At 39.1% G+C, this 25,424-nt stretch overlaps 1 protein-coding gene and 1 long non-coding RNA gene across 2 annotated transcripts in view; one reads left to right on the top strand and one right to left on the bottom strand.

Moving 5' to 3' along the window:
- The window catches only part of LRRC1 (leucine rich repeat containing 1), a 129,483-nt gene that overhangs the window by 13,772 nt on the left and 90,287 nt on the right, over positions 1-25,424 (top strand). The window lies entirely within an intron of this gene.
- Positions 872-19,408, bottom strand: LOC103883735. The gene is made up of 3 exons (XR_646074.4): positions 19,328-19,408; positions 17,752-17,804; positions 872-953 (listed from the first exon to the last, which is right to left on the bottom strand). It is a non-coding gene; the product is annotated as an uncharacterized LOC103883735 (long non-coding RNA).

The raw sequence follows: 25,424 nt of genomic DNA on the forward strand, positions 1-25,424 counted from the left end.
AGTGACAGAATGAGACCCTGTCTCAAAAACAAATCAATAAAAAGAAAAGAAAAAGAGCACTGAGCCTAAATATCATTTAAAGAAAGGGGTCACTAAATATTAATGAGCTCATTCAAGCATAATCTTTCAAAGATTAGTGACATCCCTTCTTTGGTGCTGGATTTCTTACGTTCGGGATGTAACTCACAGCTGAATCCTTATATACATACTTGAAGTCAAAGCACATCCGTCTCGGAAAACAATAGGAAGCTCACTGAACAGAAGTGAGCATTTGTTTTCTCATAGTAACTCCATGGTAAGTCTGCTCATAATTATTCAGCTGTTATATACTATTTTTTCCTGTTCTCAAAGCATATCAAGTGATTAGCTTATGAGGAAATCATTAGTCTTGACTGTAAAGGTCAGTATTTTAAAGAGGCTCTAATGTGCTTTCTGGAACTATACATATTTCCGTTACAAATGGATGCTAATAAAAATTAAGGGAAAACAAGCATTTTACAATAGATCTGTCTTATCTAATAACATCTTACACTTATTCTCATACCTTGATTTTTGATAACTTCATTGCAAAATGTCAGAAGGAGGAAGGGTCCAGTGTTATTTATGCCCCACACCACAGGTAACTACAGTGATTCACTGAAATTGCATGGGGACAGGAGCAAAGCAAATCAGGTCTCTGCTCTTCAACCTAGTCACCATCCCTCTTTGGTAACTTACTGTTTAAAAGGAAATTTTGTGTTTTTGGTAAGGTAGAAGGTGGTTTTGGTAAGGTAAATATAGCAGAAGATATTTACTTGTGATGTATACTTTATTTTTTAAAAAGTTTATATATTCTAAAATGTTTATTTCAATTTTCAGATATAGGTACAAGGTAAATCTGGTCCAAGAGAAGCATCAGGTAACTTCTGTGGTTTCAATTCACTGGTAGTTTCCCCTTAGTGGAGGGTTCAGCCCTAGGGAGACAGAGAAATGTATGTGGAATACTCTGGACTGCAAATAACAAAAATCTCAACCTAAAATGCCTTTAATGAAACAGGTATTTAGTTATCTCACACATCAGGAAGCCTGAAGGTAGGAGCAGTGGTGGGTGCTTGTATGACTTCCCCGTGACTTGATCCCGTGCTGGTACCCTTAGCAGAGAGGAAAGGGATAGATAGAGTCACAGGCCAGCCCTGGCCACCAGCAAGGCTGACAATGACAGTGTCTGGTTTTAAAATTTTATTTTAAATTTCGCCTCTGTAGCGGGAAGCAGGTGGGCAAGGAATAGTTGGAACAAGAGGTTGGAAACGGGTGTGGGGTGGGCACTCTGCAGTGTCTGCTGCAAGAAGGAAGGCAGGAAGGAAGGCAGGCAGACGGTGAAAGCTTGCCTGGTTCTTGCAGACACCCTTCTTTCCCATCAGGGAGTAGTAGATAAATGTTATGTCTCTCGTTTAACCCTATGTCTTCTGCCAAAAGCGTAAGGGCCATCTGCTCAGGAAAGATCTCTAGCAGGAATGATTTCTGTTTCAAAGTATTCTTAAAAAAAGCTTTTACATGTAGACATTTTCCCTAGATTTTATTCTCACTACTTGTGTGAGAAATTTTGAGAGAACAAAAACGTATATAAATAGGGTATAATAAAAATGAAAGTGATCAATACACTTAGTTTCTAACTTGTTAATTTTCTGTCACTCAGTGATAGGGCTAGCTCTCCCAGCCTCTGTGCCTTTCTCGGTGCTGTCCACTCTGCTCAGAATGCTATTCTCCAACGTCAGTGCTGCCTTCTCTGTGAAACCCTCCCAGGTCTCCCAATCTGTCAACGTCTCTCTGCTCCCCCAGCCTTCGAGGTTTACTTTTCTAATGAGATTCATCAGGACAGGACTTAGCTGTGTATCTGTTTGTTTTCTGTCAGCTTATCATCAGGGACTTACTTATGTGTTTCTACCTCAGGCATTGGGAAATTCAGTGCCTTAATCACAGAAATGCTCCAAAAGTGTATTTTTTCATTAAAAAATAGATTTTGTGTGGAGTAGTTTAGATACGTAACTCCTCAGATATTTCCACATTCTCATTGTGTCTAACCGCTCTGTTTTAGTGCCTTGGCATAATGAGTTATTCTGAGGGCTCGGTGATGACAGGAGCACAGCTTTAGTTTCTGTTTGAGACAGGCGTCTGTCTCGGGAGGAACTCTGCAGGCCACAGACCACAGCTCTGGCCCCAGCTAGGCGTGTTCACATTTGTTTGCTATCCACCTGAGAGGCAGGTGACAGTGCTGGCTGAGTCAGCACATCCTGCTGGCAGAGGGTCAACAGTAGCACAGAAAGATAATATGTCATTAGTCATGTTGACAGAAGGACGTTTCTTCTCCCACTTGTCTATTAGTTGAGGTGTTAATGAGGAATAAAATGGCCAAAAGGCAGGGAGCTTTCTCTCAAAAGAGACGGCCTGAGCTGCTCACACACAGCACACGCAGGATAGGAAGGGTTGACTACAACCTCAGTTGTAACTTTTAAAATACCAATAGCAGCTCTTTATTAGCTGCGTACGGTATTCCAGATGTACAAGTAGGCGCTTAAACAGATTTTGTCCTGCCCTCACATCAGCCTTATGTGTGAGGTTTTTTTAAAAGTCACACTTTACATGTGGGGAAACTGAGGCTGAGCACTTTGCCTGGGGACACTCAGCTAGGAAAAACCTGGGCTGGGGTTAAGCCCAGGTCTGCTAGGCGCAGGCTTTTACATGTGAGGTACTAATCTGACAGGCCCTGTTGATTGGGTGGCACCCTTGAAATCCTCATGCAGTGAATGCATATTGATGGCCTGCTGTGTGCCTTAGGCACTGGGGATGCAAAAGTGAATGCACAGTCCCTGCCTTGACACCTGAGCAGATCAGATCGTGGTGAGCCTGTGTTGTGAAGCTAATAGCAAAGTCTTCTTGGAGGTAGAGGGCATTGCATACGCAGGCAGGGGCACCCTAGAGCCAAGTGTTGTTGGAAGCATGGGGTTTAAGAAGATGGTGTCAAGAGATAAGGCCCCATCATGGACAGCCTTGAATGCTAGGTTAAGGAGTTTGGCTTCTATTTTGTAGATAGAGGAGTGTCTTGTTAGACGTAATTTAGAGAGCTCAGCCTAATGGCAGCTTTTGGATGGATTTGAAGGGAACAAGACTGGAGGAGATAGGGTTAATATTTAGAAAGCAAACCAAGGCAGAATTTAGTGACGTGGTTGGGGGAGTGAAGGATAACAGTTGAATTATTGGTTTGAGTGACTGGGTACCAGCACTGGAATTTGAAGAAAGAGGGGAAGGATGCTTGTTGATAAATAAAAGATCAAACCTGGTGGCTTTAGTTTTCTCAGTTCAAGATGAGATAGGACACTCTGCTAGGTGAGGGAGGTGGAGGTGGAGCATGGGGTGCCTTGGAGGTAGTGGAGGGGAAGGAATGGGAGGGGGGAGCTAATGGGCATTGCTGAGGTTGGCATGAAATTTTGGTGGTGCCAGGCTTCTCATTTTTTTTTTCCTCTGCAGTGCTCAACTTTATAGGCTTAGGATAGAGAAAGGTGGATTGTGGGTGCTGGTTGTACCTATGGAATAGGGAGTGGCTGGACGAGAGTGGGATGGGGCCACTGAGGATGCGAATGAAAAAGTACTTGGGATGCTGTACAGAGAGAGAAGGGAGCTCCAGAAGGAATGGGTGGGCAGAGAGAAAAATGGAACAGCAGCATAGTGGACTGGGGCTATGGGAGAGGTCATGGCCAGATCCGGGATACTAGAGTTGAAGATTCATAAGAGGAAGCAGCTGTGGGTGAGGCTGTATTCTGGGGTGTGACTCAGGAGTGGACTGTGCGGATTGGAGGGGTGTGGTGGTCATTGCCCTTAAGGAAGCCCAGGAGTTGCTATGCTTGCTTGCTGGGTGAATCAGCTCCATGAGGGACCAAAAAATCAAATACCTGTGGCAGGGCCAAGTCGGCAAATTGTAGGATAGGGCAGGCTAGTTATAGACAAACCTATGCAAACCATAGAGTGCATGCCCCCTCTACAGAGGACAGCTGCCCCTGCCCAACTCTACCAGGTAGGAGGTGGGCCTACTGTTACTGCCTGGCTCTGTGGTTTTCTTTCTTTTTTTTTTTTTTTCTGGAAATCAGTTTTTATGTGCAGCTTCCTGATTTTTAAGTGTTCAGTAATTAAAAATGGGCAGTTATCCAACAATTGGAACAACGTACTGTGAGCTATAGGAATCAGGTATACAGGTTGGGTTTGACTCTGTGGGCTGCCTGTTTGCACTCTCTGATCTTTGGACACCTCAACAGGTCGTAGGACTGTGGCAGGGAGTAGAGTAGGGAGGTGATTTTGAATTGGATTCTGTAGTCTTGAAACACCTTGCCTTTCTGGTCATCTCATCTGGCTTGGAGGTTTTAAAGATAAGGAACTAAGTAGCTAAATTAGTTTTTCAGTAGCAGCTAATAGGTGATGATAGTAATCTGAAGCCTGTGGCTCAAAGGAACTGCAGATTGTGTTGGAAATTTTGCTAGCTCCTTCTGAAACCCTTGCATCCTTGCTCCTTTCCTCTATACAGAGTGTCCTTTGGCTCTCATGGTTTGTTTCTTGATTCGTACTTCCTCTTTTGCTTATTCACAGCATTTTCTTCTCTACTCCCTTTTCTCTTCATTACTCATTTACTTCTCTAACTCCAACTCGTCTTTTATAGAATTCAGCTCAATTTAGTTGGCTAAAGTAATGTGTAGGTCAAATGATTGTTGTATTGATTTGTTTAGTAAAATCTTGTTTTCTTAGTTTTTAAACTCAGTGAATTAACTGAATTGTTGTTAGATGGTAGTGAAACTTTTTAAAAAAATTAGCAGATTAAAAGGTGCTTACACATACAAATGCATATTTTACCCTTAAATTAATCACTCTGTGGGTTTTACTCAAATTTCAAAACACCATTGAACCTCTTTGGGAATTATCCTCATGCCACCAACACATATCTGTCCATTATTGGTGTTTGCAAATCTTTGTTTCTTTGAAGGTATTTACATTTGATGGTCGAGGCAGACTAAGAACTGAGTCTAAACAATAAGAGAAGTGATTATGAAGTACTGACACAGTGTCTATCGTTCTGCTCAGCAGTGAGTCCCCAAAGTTGGTCCAAACAAGAAGGTGCACAGATATTTGCAGAGTGAAGCCTGGTCAGAGTATGTGCTACCAGCATAGCTTTGAAAACCTTGCTTCCAGACGTGCTGTATTTATTAAGCTAACATTGAATTTTCTTATTTTCAGACATTTTAGTTAGACCTTTGGTTAGTGTTTTGGAGATAAATATGCAATTTCGATTGGCCTTTGAAATGCTAAAATAGACTTTGAAACCTGCATTACTGTCTTTCTGGGCCCGTTGAGCTCTGGATATTGTAGAAGAGGAAATATTAGGGTATGGGCTTCCCTAAGTGTTGATTTTAAAGAATGATGTGCATGTGGCTGTGTGGCGGCAGCATTAGTGTTGAACAACACGCATGCAAACCAGGCTTACCGCCAAGCCTCTTGTGTATAAGGAACCAGTCTGTCTTTCTCTGGCTGGTCACTTGTTGCGGGGAGCACAGCAGTAGTTTGGACTTGATTCTTTATGAGAAGCACATGGGGAGTTCTTTTTAAAAATATGGATTCTAGAGCCTTATCTCCAGTAATTTCACCCATTATGTTGGGGTGGGGTAGGAGTCGTGAGTGGGACCAGGAGTCTGTAGTTTTAGCTAGTGCCCCAGGTGACTGACGCTCATGGTCCTGGGGCCGCACTATGAGAAGGAGTGGGGCACTGGGCTTTGGGGTTGAATGAACCTAGGTTCATGTCTTATCTCTATCCTCTAATGGTTATATGATCAAGCAAAGCTACTTATCATCTTTGAGTCTCATTTTTCTCACCTTTAAGTGGCAATGATGGTTCCATCAAGCACAGCGTATAGCTCCAGGTCATGAGTTTTTCTTGGGCCCCCTCCTGGACCATTATTTGAGATTTTCTTTTCTCTTGTTCTCTTTTCTCCTCCACTCTAGGGCCTTTTTCTCCACCTACTTGTGTATGCACACACAGTGAGCGTGTCCTGAGGAGCTAGTACCCAAAGCCTGCCTCAGGTCCAGTTCTCTACTCTTAGGTTATTGAAACATGGTGACAGTTGTTTATAATTTTGTCCTGCCAAGACCCAGAAACTCTCCAGACTATAAATTAATTTGGTCTGTGCATGTTGCGTCTGTAGGTAATTAAGGGCATTTGTTTTCAGGGGACAAACTTAAGCAAGTTCTCTCTCCTCCTGCGTTCACTTGTTGAAGGTAAGAGTTCACTGTACACAGATAGTCATCCCTGTGAAACTTTTTGTTTTGGCCAATGTGATCTTGATCTTCCTGGAAGATAGGCAGGCCAGTTTTAAAAAATGTTTTATTTTTGTTTGTTTTTAATGCTAGCACTGAAAAATAATACTTTGGTCTTGGCCCATACTGCTGTCAAAACAAAATACTTCCTGTATCCAGGATATAAGTAGGTTTAACAAGTACCCAAGCATGTTGCTGCTTTTAGTTTTCATCTCTCCTTTGTAACTCTTGAAGTGGAATAACTCTGCATTCTTTTCTTGCTAATCACTTAACTTTTAATTGAAAGTTTTGCTTTTATAACGTGAGCTCTTTTGGCAAATGCATGAAGGTGTGTCTAATGTAATTCCAGTTTCAGAGGCACTTTTTAAAAAAGTAAAAGAGGCTTTAATCTTCAATGCTTTTGACACTGGGCTATTTATTACGTATTTTTAGTTTATAAATTACAGTGAGCGTGGTACCAAAAGGCACTTTTTTTTTTTTTCTGTTTGGTGTATTTCCTGATTCTTGGCCTGGTAATTATATTCAGGATAATTTAGTCTTGGACTATAAAATAGATGTTGGGTCTATATTCTCTACCTACTATACGTTAAAAATTCCGAGTTCATTACATGACAGAATATATAGGTATATTTTAGTATGAGAATTGAAGCCCTTGGTATCTCTGTCAAAAGCTTCTTGAATCTCATATAAAAGAAACATGTAGGAAAGAGAAATCATTGGGATGGAAATGCTAAGTGCCGAGTGACTGTAGAAATCAGTAACAAGCTTTTTTATGTTGCTTTAGAGTTACTCAAATCAAAACAGAGCAATATTTGTAGTTGTGGCCTTTAAAAGACGTAGCTTTCTTACAGTCAGAATATGTAAATCATAGGTTAAAGTTTCTTATTCAAGATGTTATATATTTTCTAGGATACTTTGTAAACTGAATATTTCTTTCAAAATAACCCCATGGAGGGCTAGAGGGAAGGATAAAAAATCTGCATAACACCTCTTCTTTCCTTGTATTTCTGATTCCTCTGCAACTTGTGAAGACTTTCATATATGCCGAACAATCTGAAAGTCGGAACCTCTGCTAAAAATCCAGCTCTCTTCCCCCTTTAAAACTTTTCAACACGTTGGCTTCACTTAAGACAAAGAAGATAGCCAGAATTTTAATTAGTGGTTCAATTTGTGAGCTGAAAACGTTCATTTCAGCTGATATTTTTGAAAGAGATTTTTGACCCCCAATTATGGACATGATATTGACGCCCTTTTAAGAAACTTTGACAAATACAGAAATGTTTAAAGACATAGAAGAAAAAGTCACCCACAATCCCCACCTAAGATTACAGCCCCTAATTTCAATCCGAGATACTGGTTGTCTGATGACCCACTTGCATACCACCTAGCTGGCTCCCTCCCTCATGAGCCCTGGGGCATCCTTCACCCAAGCATCATAGCTGCCGTCTGGCACTGTGCATATCTGGCATGCATGTCTTTTTCTCTATGGGATTCTGAGCTTGAGGGAAGGGACTATCTTCATTTTTTTTTATTTAAAAAAAATTATATATTGACAGATTATAGTTGTATATATTTGTGGGGTACAAAGTGATGTTATGATTTTTTAATACAATGCGAAATGATTAAATCAAGCTAATTAACATATTGCCTCAAATTTTTAACATTTTTGTGATGAGAACATTTGAAATGTTCTATTTTAGTGGTATCAAAATGTACAGTACTCAGTTATTAGCTCTATTCACCATGCTGTGCAACTGACCTAAATAAATCAAACTTATTTCACCTAACTTAAACTTTGTACCCTTAAGAATGAATGGGGATTATCTTTGTACCCGCTTAAGAATGGAGATTATCGTTTCCCCATTCTCCTCACCTCCAGCCTCTGGTAACCACTATTTTACCCTCTGCTTCTATGAACTGAATTGTTTTAGGTTCCACATGCTATAGGCATAATTGGTTAAGACATATGGTACTTGTCTTTCTGTGTTTTGTTTATTTTACTTAGCATACATAGTGTTCTCTTTGCTGCAGATTGCCTCAGTTTTTGTATCCCTAGAATCTAGGGTAATGTAGGTACTAAAAAAATGATTAAGCTACATCCTATGCATTTTAAGTTCATATCATTTAATTGCATGAGGCCAATGCCATGTGTGCTGTATGATCAACACTTTTTTTGAAATGTCTACAAATATTTTAAAGAGCATTTTATATTTTGCATGTGTAATGTGTAATATATGGACATGGTAAGACATGAATACAGCACAAAAGATGCACATACAATGAAAAGTGGGTTTTCTTTACATCCCTTTCCCAAGTCTGTGCTTCCTTTCTAAGAAGAAGGCCACTCTTTTATTACCTTTGCATCTTTCCAGAGATGATCTATATTAATGCTTATATACACACGCGCTGTCTTCTAAAAAAGTCTGCCTTTGGGATGTAGGGCAATGGTAGACATGTGAATGATATGGCTCTTTTGGAAGTCATTCTGGCCTTATCTATTAAAATTAAAAATCAAGCCTAATAATTCCAGTTCTGGCATTCTGTTTTATAAATAGAAATACCAGTGTATCAAGATAGAAACGGAAGGATTTTTGTATCAATAGTGCCTTTTTTTTTTTTGTGGTGGCAAAAAAGAAAGGAAAAAGAAAAAGGAAATACAGTGAATGCCTGTCAATGAAATTGTTGAATAAATTGTGGTACACACATACCATGACTATGGTGCAGTCCTTACAGAATTAAATAAAGTTTTATTATTTGTCACAGAGGAACTTTCTTGGTACATTTTTATATAAGAAAAGAAAGGCAGATAAGATTCCTTGAGATTCTGTTTTTACAAAACAATGCTAAATTCTGTATGTGACTGGATGTTTATGTATGATGGTATGAACATGGAGAAAGATAACAGGGGAAAGGAGTTAAGTAAAAAATGCATTCTAAATTAGAATTCTAAAAAATGTGCCCTTGAATCTTTTCCAGAATAGGCATCAAGGTAGTTGAAGTGATTTGCCAAATCTACTTCCTTTTACTTCTAGGAAATGGTGGTGGATACTTAACCTCATTTAATTTCATTTCATAAATGCTTTTATCTTTTGGGGTGTGAATTACTCAAGGCAGAGCATAGGAACTCATGTAGAGCAGCTAAATGCTTTGATACAATGAATGCTCCTTGGGTTTCAAGTTGTCAGGGAGGCACTGACCCTCATAAGAGTACAGGACTGTGGGGGTCACAGCACAGTTAACTGCACTGCAGGCTGAGAGACTGGAGAGGTGGTAGCACTGACCCATGTGGGGGTGATCAGAGCCTAAGTTAAAGCTCTATGGGATTGGAAACTATAAATGCCAAGAGCTGTGGAAGAGAGAGAGGCAATTAAGGGTCAGATGATAACTTGAGTGTCTTGTCAGAAAGGTGAATTAAGTGGCAGGATGATGCAATGATGAAGGTTAAAAATAGGCATTTTGGAGAAAGGAAGTTCGGATATCTTTTCTGGGTTTACATCCTAACACAGCCCTTTGTTGCCCATCACATTTATCTTATGATCCTTATGATGTATGCTTCTGGCAGGTAGAATAGGGAGGAGGAGAAAATAAATGTTGTTTAAGGGGCTTGAAAAGCAGTTGAAGAAGACATTATGTTCCTACCCTCTTTTCACAGAAGTGCCTAAATACTTACTAAGTGAATACATAGTAAGCCCACGGGAAACACCTAAATTTCTGTTAGCAGAAACTTAAATTATTTAGTCTTGGATTGAGGAGGTACTTTGTCTGCTTGGACATCTGTAAAGGAGGAGAAAACCTCTACTTTCTGGACCACAGGATTGTAAAGTCAATTGGAAAGGAAAAGAGCACATTGAAGACTGTATATGTATTTGAAGGATGTATGCCGCCATCCTGTCCACCCATAAATTCACCCTTCTCTATTCTATATAAACTTATCTTCAGTTGAAGATTTTTTCTAGTTCATTTATTTTGTCTGATTATGCTACTACAGAGATACCACATTTCACCAAAGTCCTTAAAATATGCTACCCCAAATGAGATTTATTAGCAAGGGCAGAGAACTGTCACTCCCCTCATCCAGGGCTTAATACTTCTATGAATGCAGTTCTAGAGCATGTGAATATGTATGTGTAATTATTGGATTCATATTGAGTTTCTAGTTCAGTTAGTATGTATAACTCTTGGATTCACTTTGACTTTCTAGTTAAATCCATCCCAGCATGTTCATGCATGCTGCCTTTGGGCCAGATCTCCATGATTCTGTACAGAACGTTAGGTTTTTTGGATTTAAATGCAAGATTTCACATTTCTCAGATCTAAATTTAATTTCATTAGATTGGCACATTAGCTTCATTGCAACTGCCTTTCAAGAGATCTTTTTCCACTTGATTTTCATACAACTTACTGGCTAGTTTCAGGAACCCTGAAAATGAAATAAACATGTCATCCAGTGGAAAGAAATAAGAGCTGGAGACTGAATTCAGACTTCTGCCATTTGCTAGCTGTATACTCTTCAGCAAGTTAACTTCTTTGAGCTTCCATCCCCATATGCTTTCCTAACTATGAAGTGGAAAAAAAAAATCTCTATTTCACAGGCTTGTTAAAAGGGTAAGGTAAGTCAGTGTGTGTACAGCATCTAGTATGGAGGTTTGCACATGGTAGGCACAGTGCTGGTCAATATCAGTAACTCAAATTCACAAGTTAAACTATGGAACAGTGTGAAGCCCTGAACCATACTCTCCAACAAGCAGATGATCAGGTCACGAGCCCACTAATCAGCATTCTGTGAATCGACTTTGATTGTTCAACAAGTTTTGAACCTCTCCGCCCCCATTTTATCCTTCAGCCCATGTTTCTCCATTGTGTTCAGGATACTGTAAGAGGGTTATCAGGTTATCACCTACCTTAGTGAATTCCAGATGTTCTGTTTAAGGACATAGGAAATTATTTGTGATGTAATATATGTAATAAGATATTGAAGTCTGTTAGAAAAATGGGAACATTTTTCTTTCTTTAGTTTACTGGTATTTGAAGTATTTGAAGTGTACATGTAGTAAAATTAAAAGTTGGTATATATTTTTAAAAAGTGAAGCAGATATGACTAGGGGAAAAAAGAACAGGGCCACACACTAGAATGTCAATACTTACTATGGGGACAATATGGGCTACTACTGTAGTACTCCACAGTGCCAGCGACATAGGAGGATCTCAAGAACCTGTTGACTTATTTCTTCTCTATTCAGGTACCACAGCTTGTTCTCTCTTTATTATTCCAGAGAGCACTTATGAATATGTCACTTACACTATGCTTTCTTTGAAAAATTGAAAGCAAAAAATTATTTTTTTCCTTTCCTTTATGCCTGTTGTAATATGCAGGGTTCATTGTTCAGCTCTCACTGCAGAAAAGCATTTGTGCTAATGCTTACATGATTTGAATGCTTTGTGGGTTCTCATGTGTCCACCTTGGATCTTAAGCAACTTGCCTTGCTAGCATCTGCTTTCTCTCTAAGGACAGAGCTGTGTATGACTTTTCTGGGCCCTAGCATAGGCACTTTGCCTTTATGGTCTCCTTTCTCCATTAAAAAAATTTATAGGTTATATTTTATTACTGCACTAGTCAAATATTCTTTTTACATATTATTATATTTATTTTTCTTTTGATTTCAAAAGAAATGAAAACATTTTTTGAAGACCCTGAAAAGTATCATGGGCCCTCAGCACTGTGCCTTCTCTGCCTAATGGCTAAGTCACCTGGCTCAGGGACTCAGGAGTGCCTGTCACGGAGGGCCTCCTCTGCACACTGAGGCGTGCATGATTTATGATGGCAGTGCTTCTCTGTTTTTATCCTCATTTGCTCTTAGAATGTTGGATGATCATGATTATTATCTGAGAAGTAATCACTTGCATTTCTCCTCTTAATACATTTTCTCTTGTCCCCTTCCCAGATTATTGTTCTCTGGTAGCCTTCCTCAGATTCTTAGAACTCCTGCACTATGAAAGATGGCTTTAAGGGAATTTTTTTTCGGCAACTGCTTTGTACCATTTACAGATGCAACATTGTGAGACTGACTTTGGAAAGGACCTGAAGGTTAATGCTTTGCCTTCTAATGCTAGTAATGCTAGATTTTTTTTGTTTTTTGTTTTTTTTTTTCCTTTTCTTTTTGTTTGTTTCTCTTTTTTTTTTTTAGTGTGGTGAGGTTGTTATGTTCTTTTGATTTTTGAATGGGATCAGTCAAAAGCATTTAGGCATTGTCCGTGGTGATTTTGAAATAAAACTTGTTAAAGAAAGTATAATTACTGTACTTGTCACGTGCTGACAGTCAGTTTCTCTTTGTTGTTATCCTAGCTGTGTATTTCTAGGTCCTGTAAGAATAGCTCCTCCAGTGTTAAAGTGTCTGGTGGCTAGAAGGGAATACAGATCCTTGACAAGAAGAACATAGCAATCGAGGGAGGAAAATTGCAGAGGAGTTGGGGAGGATACAGCAATAGCAAAAGCTCACATGCCAGAGAGAGACCAAGGAACATGGTTTATACTTGCTTCTTTAGTGTTTAAACAGATGGGCAACTCTGAAATAAAGGTCCACATGAAGCCAGAGAAAGTAAATTTTAATGAAATACACCCTTGGAAGGGAGGAGGTCAGGGAGAAGTAATACAAGGTTTATTCCATCAACGTTGCTATAGCCTAACCCAGGAGGATAGCTTTAGCATTTTGAGAGCCAGGAAAGTTGCTGGCATTTCCATTGTCTTCATAAGTTGTTGGCATTTCCATTGTCTTCATAAATAAGTGACTTGAAGCAGTGAAAGCATGTCTTACTAAAGGTTGTTGGGGAGGGTCAGTTTTCCAGTGCTCATATAGTTGCTGGGCTTTAGGCCAGGCCCTGATAAATGTGTGGACAATGAAGTGGTTGGTTCACGTTTTGACTGTGGTTCACGCAGGATTACCAGACAAATGGCCACCTCATCTGTCACTGGCAAAAAATTGAAATCTCACTGACTGTAACTAAATTCTCTCTCACTCAATTGTTTCCCGCTCTTGGTCCTGTTGGAATATGCTCCTTCATAATGTGGGGGAAGAATAGCTACATAAAGAATTCAGTCTCTGTGACTGTTTACAGACATTTAACCCTCATGTATATTCTTGGGAGATGTAGGCATATTCCCATGAGTGAGGAAGGCTGAGTCCAGTTAAGGTGCGAGCCCTCCCGTGTCCTGGAAAGTGTCATCAGAGCAAATGCTGTCATATGATACCATCCTTGTGGCTCTTACAGCTGAGCCATCACAAATACGCAAAAATAGCTTGGATGCTTGGACACATCTCCCAACTTTAAGCTATTAGGGTTTTCAAAATTCTCCAGGTCCCTTGATCCTCACTGTGACTCTGGAGTGTAAGTTTTGGGTAGGCTGCTATTGGTCTGAGCCTTTCATTCAGACATGTCATTACCAGTCACATTGCTATTCTTGTCTGTGAGACTTGTTTTTTAAATTTAAAAAGAAAATAAGCTCCTATTAGTGTGGACTATATTGATAGGAATCAAAATTTCATATTTAAAAGTTTTTTGTAACTCATGAGGGGAGTACGTGAACTCCCTTATTAAAGAACTTTTCTCCATTCTGTAGGTTGTCTGTTTACTGTGTTAATAGTTTCTTTTGCTGTGCAGAGGCTGTTTAGTTTAATGAGATCCCATTTGTCAATTTTTGCTTTTGTCACAGTTACTTTTGGTGTCTTGGTCATGAAATCTTTGCCTGTTCCTATGTCCAGAATGGTATTGCTGAGGTTGTCTTCCAGTTAACTTGAATTTTGGATGCTGTTTTATGACCCCAGAAAACCTGAAGTTTGCTTTTCTGCTTCATGCAAATGCTGTACTTGGTGCTAATTATAGGCCAAAATGCATATCAGGTACTGTTATCTAGGAACCTTGGTAAATTTTGAGAAGGAAGAGGGGAATGTGCATGGAAACGGAACTTGCAGAATCCTAGGGTCAAGAAGGTAGTTTGTAGATCAACCATCCAGTTTTTCAGTTCCTTTGATAAAACCATACTAAGGGGTCACCTGGCCGGTACTTGAATGGGGAATTCACTGTATCCCCAGACGACCCTGACATTTTAGCTCACTGTGTAGGGGAACATGTTTCTTTCTTTAGTTTTCTGGTATTTGGCCATGCCAAGCAAGTCTAATTCTTTCACCATGTGACAGACTTTACATATTCAAAGGACATTTGATGTTCCCTGCAAATCTTCTCTTCCATATCTCATCATAGCCTTGCTGTCCAGGTGTGTTCCGGTGTGTGTTTCAGTGTCCTCTGCACTATTTAGTGTTGCCGGTAAACCATGCATAGGGAGAGAGAACTGAATTTTTCTTTGAAATTTTGTTCATGTGTTTTTTAGGTATACTTCATAATGGCAGTAGGTTCCAGGTATTGACTATGTAATGATGGAGGTATGCACTTTGGATGTTCTTGTAGGTCTATGCAAAGGAATAAATCTTTGAAAAGTGACCAAGTTATCAAATTTGCCTGTCTTGCCTTAAAGATGTAATTGTGTAAGAGCCTGCTAATGTGGGCAGTGGTCAGTCCTGCTAGACCAAGGAGCCTGGGTGCCATGTCAGCCCCTCCGTCTCATGTTCTACTGCCACTGTTTTGAAAGTTAACACTGGGAATTGGCAGAGAAGTCATTGGTATGGGAAATAAGGGATTTTATAAACATTGTAAGTGTGCTTTGGGTTCCTGGAGTTGTAGAATCAGGGAAAGGGGCCATCTCCAAAGTTGGTAGTGCCTCCCAGACTTGGCTGCTCATGAGAGTCACCGGAGAACTTTGTAAACTGCAATGCATTGCCTCACTGCAGACCTACTGAGTAAACTCTGAGGGTGAGGCCCAGGAGTCTGATGATAACGCAGCAGATTAAGAACTGGTTTGCAGGCATTAAGTGGGGAACAGGTGATGGTCCAGCTTTTAGAGCCACAGACTAGGTAATCTTTAAGCTACTCTCTGGTTCTGAAATTACAATTTTTATATCCTTTTGATTGTTCTTTATGCTGTCTTTTTATGGTGTGTGCTTTTTTATTGCCTTCTTTTTCTGTTGCTGTGTTCTTTCACTTTCCTTCTCTGGTTATTGTTGGCTTGTTTTACCCATTTGAGTCACTTACTGGCTGAGTGTCCTCAAAGATTTTTCAAGCAGAGGAATGGCATGATCACAGTTTTCATTCTTGTCCTTGCTGGCCTGTGATGACCATTTTTTTCCCGTCTTTCTAGTGTGTCTAGAAAGAACACACTAGATCAGAGCATCCTTTTGCTAGGGCTTCCACCTACTCCTGCTAGCACTCTGCCTACACATGGGCTTGCTGAGGCATGATCTTTATGTCTCTTCCACATATCTTTTTTTTTTTTTTTTTTTTTTGGACTCCTGATCACAGCTGTCCAGACGTTGCTTTTGAAATGGATCTGAATTTTTAATTTTAACCCTAAAGAGGCCATGCCTTCTTACAACCCAGAGCCTAAGTTTGGTTTGTGTTAATAGAGGAACCTCCCCAGTCTTTCCAAGCCAGCTTGAAATAATAAAGGATGTCTCACTGCACCCTCCAAGAGAGATCACAAAAGGAGAACAAAGAGCCCCTATTACTCTCCATTGATAACATATTAAAAGCTTGTATTTGATAAGGTGCCCTGTTCTGAAGGTGCCCATGTACAGTCAGGCTCCAGCATTCATGTCCATATCATCTTTGAACTGTTTCTCAGTTAGCAAATCTTTACTCAACTCAGAGCAACTGTAGGACAAGTATTTGGGAAAAGGGGGATATCTTCTTTTATGCAAATGTCAAGAGTGATTGACTTTTTTCATCATCTTAACCCAGAGTTCCTCAACCTTATTTTCATTAGATCCCCCTCCGTGCCTCTTTAGACATACATTTTGTAATCTCCCCTTCGATTATGAAATCTTAACACCACTGATAAACTATATATCTGCATATATACTGTGGCCCTTTGAACAAACACAAACATTGTAATAGCTGAGACTTTTTTTTTTTTTTTTTTTTAACACTCTTCCTCCCCCCATTAGTTTCCCTTTCCTGGGTGACTATAGATGCCTCTATTGTAAATGTATGTTTTAACCCACCTGCCCAACCCTGGCCCAACTTGCATAAGGTATATTTAAGCCAAGTGATTCTAATGTGCATCCAGGCTTAGGACCCAGTGATCTTACCTACTGTTTCCAAAACCTGGCTTGATCATAAAAATTAACTGGGAACATTTGTTAAACAATCATATTCCCAAACCCTTGTGCCTGGAGATTATGCACTAAGAATTCATATGCTTAACAATTGCCTCAGTAATTCTTAAAATGTGGCAGATTTGGTTCTTTCTGTTCGGACCCAAAAGCTGCTCTCTCTGCCCATTTTCCAGCCTAGAGTTTATGAGGGTGGGGAATGAAGTTGCTTACAAAGCATATATATATTCTAAATATCCTGAGTTGGAGCTTAAAATGAAACCGAATAAACACTTTCACACACACAAAAAACCAAAACCCAAAAAACAACAACAAAAAAAACCCGTTGAAATAGTGTCATGTTACTTCACTGGACAACTGGCCTTGAATATCTATTGAGTAGAACTGTAGCGGGTATTCTGAGGGATGCCTTAGTGTGTATAATATGGTTTATTACTACAGGGGGCTCATTAATCTCTTGAAGGAGCAGAGACAAAATGCATTGGAGAATCACCTTAAGTTTGCCCAGGTAATTGGGTAAAGGCCTCAGAGAGGTCGTGGCATTTGAGAATGAGTAAAATGCTGCTAGCTGGGGAAAAGTTGTTAGGAACAGGAAAGGCATAATGAATAATGAATGATTCACTGGTGCCAGAACATGGGGTGCATGGGCCTATGGGTGTGGGAAGTGAAGTCAGAAAAGTCACGGATATTTGTGGGACAGAAGTTAGAAAGGACACTAGACTTGAAGCCAGAGAGGTTTGTTGAAGGTGTGGCTCTGATACCTTCCATGCCTTGTCTCTCAAAGTTCAATTTGTGATAATGATTGCTCACTGGGCAGTTGTGTTGGTAGCGTAAGATATGAGCAAGCATTTTATAAGCTCTCAAAACCTACAGAAATGTTGATGGTGTTATTTATGTGCAGGTCATGAGGGCCCTGAATATGGAGCTGAGGAGCTTGTGCTTTGTTCTATAACTAGTAGATAGCCATTGGAAAGCTTTGAGAAGGCCTGTTTATGCTGCATTAGGGACTGAGCAGACGTTTACAGGCTTACTTAAAGACTTAATCACAATCTGTAATGGTCTCATGCATGAGGAAGTGCATTCTGAACTTCTAGCTCTGACCTACAAATGGATGTTTGGAATAGAACCCACTGGAGAGTTGGAGGCCCTTAGTTCAAAGGCCAAAAAAAAAAAAAAAAAGAAAATGGGTAATTTGTCTTACCTGCTTTCCTTTCTTTTCATAATTAGAGAATAGAGAATCACAGGCTGTTGATGCTAGAAAGGAGCACAGAGGTCTAGTTGAGTTCATTTACCATCTTGGGTGCTCAAAGCTTTGCTATTAGTTATTCACAGGGCTAGGACCTGGGAGCCCTGTCACAGGGCAGCACCCATCTGGTTCTGAGCCAGGCAGGCTAATGCTGGAGGGGCTGGCCTAGCCAGGCTTGTCTCCATTTTCCAATGTGTACAACTGTTTTTCCTGGGCAGGATCTAGGCCTCCTCTCTTGCCCTGTGTTCCTTTTATGCACAGTTTAGGTCCACCCTTCATTCAGTGTTGACTGACTTTGCACTGTCTAAGTTGCTGAGCCTCCCTGAACTCCTTCCGTTCCTTTCATATATGTTTTAGCTCACTTGTTGCTTTGGTTTGATGATTAGTATGAAAAACATTTTTTAAAATTTACATGCCATGTTTGGATAGTAGCTTGAATACTTGGTAGATTGGGTTGCTGGACTTGTTAATTAGTCCTGAGACCCTTTAAACATTTGGTCCCTGTGGTCTGTCGGTTTCTGCGTACAATATCTTTTTGTTTGTGGTCCTTCTCTGTTTTTGAAAATGAAAGAAGTCTTAAAATGTGTTGGCATGATTCTTGTTTAGCACTTAGCCTCATCCTACCAGTATACTCCAAGGGCAACAAGGTGTTATCATTAGATCTAATATTTTTGCTCTTGAAAAGTTTGGTGACTTGGATATATAGGAAGATGTGGTATGTGGTGGGTTTAATAGTAATAATTAAGGCTAACATATATTAAGCATTTCTCATATGCCACATACCATCCTGAAAACCTGTATTCACTGTATTAAGTAACTTGTATGAGGTCACACAAACAGCCAGTAAATTGTTGGGGAGTTGGGATTATAGAGTTTGGGCTCCACAGTGCACCTTCTTTGCCTTGGTCTTCATAGTAGAGATGCTGGGACTTTGAACATGAGTCTGAATGCTGGCACAGACACATCGATGTAATCTGGACCCAGGCATGTAATCTCTCTGTGCTTTAGTTGGATCATTTGTGAAATCAGAGTAACTGCCTGGCTCAGGGTTGTTTTTAGGGTTCAATGAGATTATGTAAGTAGAGCCCCTGGCCTAATGTCTGGCACTTGAGAGGCATTTCTCATTATTTTGGAGATGTTCTTGTAAAAAGTAATGTTGTAAACTTTTTGAAATTGGACTTTCAAAATCTGTCTAGTAATAAATCATTTTAATGTTAAATTGCTGTCACTCACGCATATGAGATATTCTTCATTAAAAGAAATCTTTGATGAATCATGGGCCTGGAATATCAGGCTGTGGAAAGTGCTTTCCAGAGAGAAAAGGGGCCCATGGTACCAGGACACGGTATCTCCCTGGTTGGTGCTAATGATATGCTATAGTGAGTCATGACATGGGTGATCTTGTTTCCTTTTATTATACAAATCTGGGTAAAAAGTTGGACTCTTAGCTAGGAGTAGGAACCTGGAGAAGTGGTAGCAAAGAAGCTGTTGGGACACTGAGCTACCTCAGAAAATTGTCCTGGGAGCTTACCAAGAACAGATTGTGCCCTTTGGTCTGAACACCTGGGAGATGTTGCTTGCTTCCTGGTGAAGGAATGCTGTTGCTCTTAACACTTTACTTTGGGATTATGATTGGGAGTTTCCTACAGAATTCCTGCATTCCTCTTTTCTTGAATATTCTTTTTGGTTGCATGTCACAAAGAGAGGTTTCTGACTCAGAGAACCCTTGAGGTGATGTGCTGAACAAAGTACTTACTAGATGGTGTTTCTGCAGAGGAACCAGCTGGTCAGCAAATACAAGCACACTGCCAGAGTGTATTTTAAGAGCTGAGTTGCAATGAAAGAACTGTGTCCTTAGATACTGTGGTAGTGAGATGGCTCATTGGGTGGCCTGCGGGTCACTACCCAACGTTTCTGCACATTCTTACATTAGACAAAGGCCAGAAATGTTAGTTCCATGGCTTACCTAGGTTGTTGGTAAGCAGTAGAAATAAAATGTAAAGACTGTCTGTCAAAAAGAGCAGTTTTTAAAGTGGCTCTGAAGGAGCTTTGCCTTTTCTTGTCACAAAGAAAGCAGACTTGTTAGACGTTAACATCTCATCGGATGTAACTTCAGGACATGGGAGCTGAGTAGAATTTGTTGGATACTAATGGTCTGCCTTGTTCCTTAAACAGTAGGGGGATTCAAAAACTTTGCAGTTAGGCCTTGTCTCTGTGGTTCTTCATCTGGATTAATATTAGAATTTAATATTTAAATTCTGTTTGTGGAGCCAAAATGTGGTGATCAGCATGAGATCTGTTTTGTGTTTGCATAACTGTTTGTGAGTTGCTAGGGAATATACTCTCAGTTTTTTCCATCTTGCCTTTTTACTTAACTATTTTGGTAAACCAGTAGAAAACTGTGTGAATTTAGTGTGTGTGAGAAGTTTAAATGTAAGAGAACATTTATTTTCAAGGTACAAGACTGCCTTTTACAGGAGCTGTAAACACTTCGGGTTTTGCCATTATCTTCAATGGCATTATTCAATAATGCCATTATTGCAATTAAAATTGTGTGATTTTATTATGTTGGTGCAAAAGTAATTACGGTTTTTGCCATTCAATGGCATTATTCAATATTCCATGGCATTATTCAAAAATTATTGAATAATTATTGAATAATGCCATTGAAGATAATGGCAAAAACTGTAATTACTTTTGCACCAACATAATAAAATCACACAGTTTTAATCTTAAATTTTGATTATGGAAATACCACAATATATGTTGTAGCTTACGTATATTTAGAATATGTTACAAGATGTTTGGAGGCAAGTTAAGCCCTTTTCCACTGTTAAATTCTACAGTGGTTATAATTAGATCATTATGTTTCTAAATACCTGAAATCTGGTTAGGGCCTAACAACCTGAACAAATGGCATTAAACAGTCAATCCGGTTCACATGACTTCTTTGTAAACGCAAAAAGCTAAGTTGCATATTTAAATTTTTTGGAATCCTGTGGGATTTCAGTATGTACGCATCTGATGCTTGGGTTATTTGTTCTCCTAGTGTTTGCTGTGTTCTATTGCTTGACCATACCCTGCCGCCCCTTTTGGAAAAGTGCTTTGGCATTCCTTGAAACAAAGTTTCCAGAATAAATATAGCGATATCATGGTTACCATTGCTAGGCTTAATCCGTCTTGCAGTTTGTTAAGAGATGAATTCTTGGCTGCATTAAGTTGTATTAACTGGTTAGTCAGGTCCCTCCCTGACCCTTCAAGATCTCCTGATAATGGTTTAAAACAGTTAGGTCATCTTCAGCATTACTCAGAGTAAGAGATAAAGTCCTTTTCTTTCCTCCATTACTTACAATTTGTATGCACTCAAAGTGCCATTAAATGTTGTCTTAGAAAGTTATGGGCCATTCTTGAGTGATTGTAATCTGTCAACTCATTAATTTTTGAAGTACTATGTCAATGCCTGAGTCTTCCATTTCTTGCTTGCTGTCCAGAAACATCAAACTTTGGCTAGGGGCGGTATCAGCGTATTGCTTAAGGAGATTAAAAACATTAACTAAGGTATTCTGTCATGGATAATAGGTAATCCTAAAGTATTCTGTCATCCATGATCAGGACTTATTAGTGTTGCCTATGTGAGGTTTTTGTTTGCTCGGCCTGTCACTTCAGAAGGTACTCCGAGTGCTGATTTTAATGTTGGTGTATTTGCTGAGAAAATTCAGAAAGAATCTTCCTAATGCAGTTCCTCTGAACAATCCGTTCTTATTTGATGCCTCATAGGAATCTTTGATCCTATTGGTATGATGTGACTGACCATAAAATAGCCTAATTGGGTTTTGTTTTTTTCTCAGAAGAAGCATAACAGATACAGTTTATGATAACAAGAGCCGTTTGTTATCCATTTATGGCAGTTTGTGCCTCATTATGATTTTCATTTTCCACCTTATATTTTAATTATTGATCCACCTGTCCTGTGTCATTTCCTGGATGTCCTTTAGGAATAAGGACTACTTCTTATTTGAAATCTCTTTCATTTTCAAACCTTGCACATAGTAGACACAGTATGTATGTAGTGCTTGTTGTTACTATTAGCTTGCATAAATTGTATTGAATCCATGGCACAATGCCCACTAAACAAAATTTTATTCCATTTGAGTCATGTAATGCTTTCCTGAGTACAATGTGTGAAAAATGCAACCTTATTGAGAATCCCACGTCAAAATATAAAGAACACTTTAATAAACTTTATTGGATATCTGTTTGACTGCTTGTTGAAAGAACCTTTTTCTTTTCTGTATGTAAACAGATTATATCCCCCTCTTTTCAAGTTTTACTTGATGATACATTTGGTTAAAATGTGGAGGAAAAACAACTCTTTCTGGATGAGTAGAATCTTTGATTTTCTGTGGCACAAAATATCAATCCCAAGAAGTTGAATGATCCTCCGTCATCTGGCCTAAGTTCTTTTTTTCTCAGCAGATTTACCTTTTTAAAACAGTTTTTCCCCCTAAAATTTCTATTACATTTTTTAATAAAATAGGACTTATACTGTACACATATACAATTTTACATATCTTTTTTCACTTAACCTTTAAACACAGTGTTTATTATATTATTAAATAATCTCCGGAAACATGATTTTTAGTGGCCATATAATAGTTCATTGTATGCATTTGCCATCCTGTGTTTAATCATTCCCCTATTGTTAGTTTCAGTTCGATATCTTTTTTCTCTCGTCATAGTTGATCTTTCCCTCTGCAGTACCAACCCTGCTCGGTCCAGCTCTCATCAGTTCTCCATCTGCGCCATCAGTCTGGTCCTCCCATGTCAACAGCTCATCCCTTCAGTCAAGTTACCAGTAAAGTAATGCTGCCCTGATCCATTTTACTTTTAGCAAAAGCTTCTTTTCTCCAAGTGATTGCAGTTGCCACTACTAGTCTGATCCACCCTTCTGATCATAGCGCAATACAGAAAACATGCCTGGTTTCTTGGTTTTCAAAGTGATTCACCTTTGAGCTGTTTTAATTATGGGGGTCACCCTTGGGGCATTTATATCTTTGTGTAGGATCTTTAATGGTGACAGCTTAATAATGCGTGAAAACACCTTGGAAACATTAAAATATACCATCAAATGAGGGGATAAATTTATTAGGGGAGGCCAGAAAAATTAGAGAAAGATTTTGAATAAATATTTTGAGCAAAATAAATGTAAGCATCTTTATTATACATGCTCAAGCACACACATACTAACACTCAGTGGAAACTAATTTGCTTCTCTGAAATTTGGTCATGCAAGGAAAGGAGTCAGCACTCTTTTCTTTGTTGCATAAAGAAAAGGGTACTTGTGCCTCTGAAACTATTTGAACCTATTAAAAATTCTATTTTAGAGCAGGACAGGCTTTTTTTCCCCCTGTGATCTATTTCATGTATTTGTCTTCTGGGCAAATAGATGGGCAGGGAAAAATATCTCTTCAGATTATAGAAGAAATGGTTAGTTTTATTTAGAGATTAAACCCTTTATCTTATTTCATATTTATTGTCTATCACCTGGCCTATTAGTACATGAATATAAACTTTCTATTTTTTGAATCAGTATTTCAAATTCTTAAGTATTTGTGATTCTCTTGAATTCCATTCTGTGTCTGTGAAAATTGTTTAGCATTAATAAAATTCTAATTCCCAGTTGAACAGTGTCATCTTTTTGAGTTTCTCCAGGACTGTCCTGCTGCTCTGTGATACCTCCCCCTTTGCCTTCAGAAACTAGACCTAGCTGAGCCTTTTTTCTTTGTATGCCCTTTTGCTGTATCATATTATAAACTTGTATCAAATTTTGTCTTCTGCTTTCCCTGTTTCTTTCAGCCTTCCCTTGCCCAAGGCTTTATCTGGATGTTTGTTTTGTCTCTGTGCCCCTGATCCTCTAGAAGTTGATTCATTCTTATCTGTCTAGATTTCTTGCATGTCTACCCTCTCCATCTGGATTGGATTGGCAGCAACCCCACTTATGTGCTCTCACATGTAGGTTTCATTAGCATGCTCTTTTCTTCCGCTCGCAACTTGTCAATCAAGATGGAATCTGACAGCATTGGTAATTTTAGTAGTTATTTCTTTCCTAGCTTACCCTCCCACCTCCACCTCCAGCATGACTTAGTTTTGGTTAGCTGATTAGATTGTAGTTTCACACCAGTGTTTTTTGTTTACTAGGTAGTTATCTAAGGATTTCTACTGTGTGATCCTCCAGCATGGCTCTGTTTGGGAATTTTTCCTAAAGAATATTATTAACTGGTGTGCAGTATCAGGAAAGCCAGTAAAGTTACTGGACTTCAGTTTCCTTATCTGTTAACTAGAGATAGAAAACAAAACAAAACTCTACCTCACTTGGTTATAGGGATTCAGTTAAATAAAAGTATCTGTGCCTGTAATCCTAGCACTTTGGGAGGCCAAGGCAGGCGGATCACAAGGTCAGGAGATTGAGACCATCCTGGTTAACATGGTGAAACCCCATCTCTACCAAAAATACAAAAAATTAGCCAGGCGTGGTGGCTGGAACCTGTAGTCCCAGCTACTCAGGAGGCTGAGGCAGGAGAATGGCGTGAACCCGGGAGGCGGAGCTTGCAGTGAGTGAGCCGAGATCGTGCCACTGCATTCCAGCCTGGGCAACAGAGCGAGACTCTGTCTCAAAATAAATAAATAAATAAATAAATAAATAAATAAATAAATAAATAAATGTATCTGTGTATCCCCAGCCCAGTCTTTTCTTATTAATAGAAGTCCTTCTTCATTCATGTCTACCAATTCTGTGCATTTTTTGACATCTTTATTAAGATATAATTCACATACCATACGATTCACCCCAAGTGTGCAATTCACTGGTTTTTAATAAAGTCACAGTTGTGCAACTGTGTTGTGCAACTATTCTAAATATATTCTAAATAGTTGTGCAAATATTCTAAAATGACCGCGATCAATTTTAGAATATTTTCATCACCCAAAAGAAACCCCATATCCATTAGCAGTCATTTTCCATTTCCTAGGCAACCGCTAATCTACTTTCTGTAATTTTATGCATTTTAACTTCATGCTTAATGTTATATTGTGTGCTGACAGGATTTTCATTTTTCTTTTGGAACATGGAAAGTATTTTGAAATGCAATTCTATAATTTTTAGAGCTACAAAGAGCCCTTTATCATTTAATACTTATTTTTTTCACAAGGAAACAACAGGACCAAAGAAGTTAAGTGATTCACCCAGGGATATTCCTATTCCACACCTCTACCAAACACACTGACAAAAAGTGTGTCATTCACACTTATTTAATATTTATGAGTGTTTGCTAAAACCCTTTCAAACTCAAATTCTGGGTGTGAGATATGATTGTTTGAATTCTCTGCTTTAACCAAAGTAGTTATTTCACTATTCTGTGAATCTTTCTTGACCTTTTCTGTCTATATCCTTTTTATATATATAGAATCTTAGCCAAAGTTTATTCAGTATATTATTTTCTCTTCTAATTTGCTTTAGAAAAGTCATTACTCTGTAATCAATCATAGCATTTTGTACATAATGTACCCAGTTTTCATGTGTGTTCTGTGGCATATCTGAGGTTTCTACCTCATTTAATCTACCAATTTTT

Source organism: Papio anubis, chromosome 6 (assembly GCF_008728515.1).
Source record: "Papio anubis isolate 15944 chromosome 6, Panubis1.0, whole genome shotgun sequence".
In the NCBI taxonomy this organism is placed as follows: Eukaryota; Metazoa; Chordata; class Mammalia; order Primates; family Cercopithecidae; genus Papio; species Papio anubis.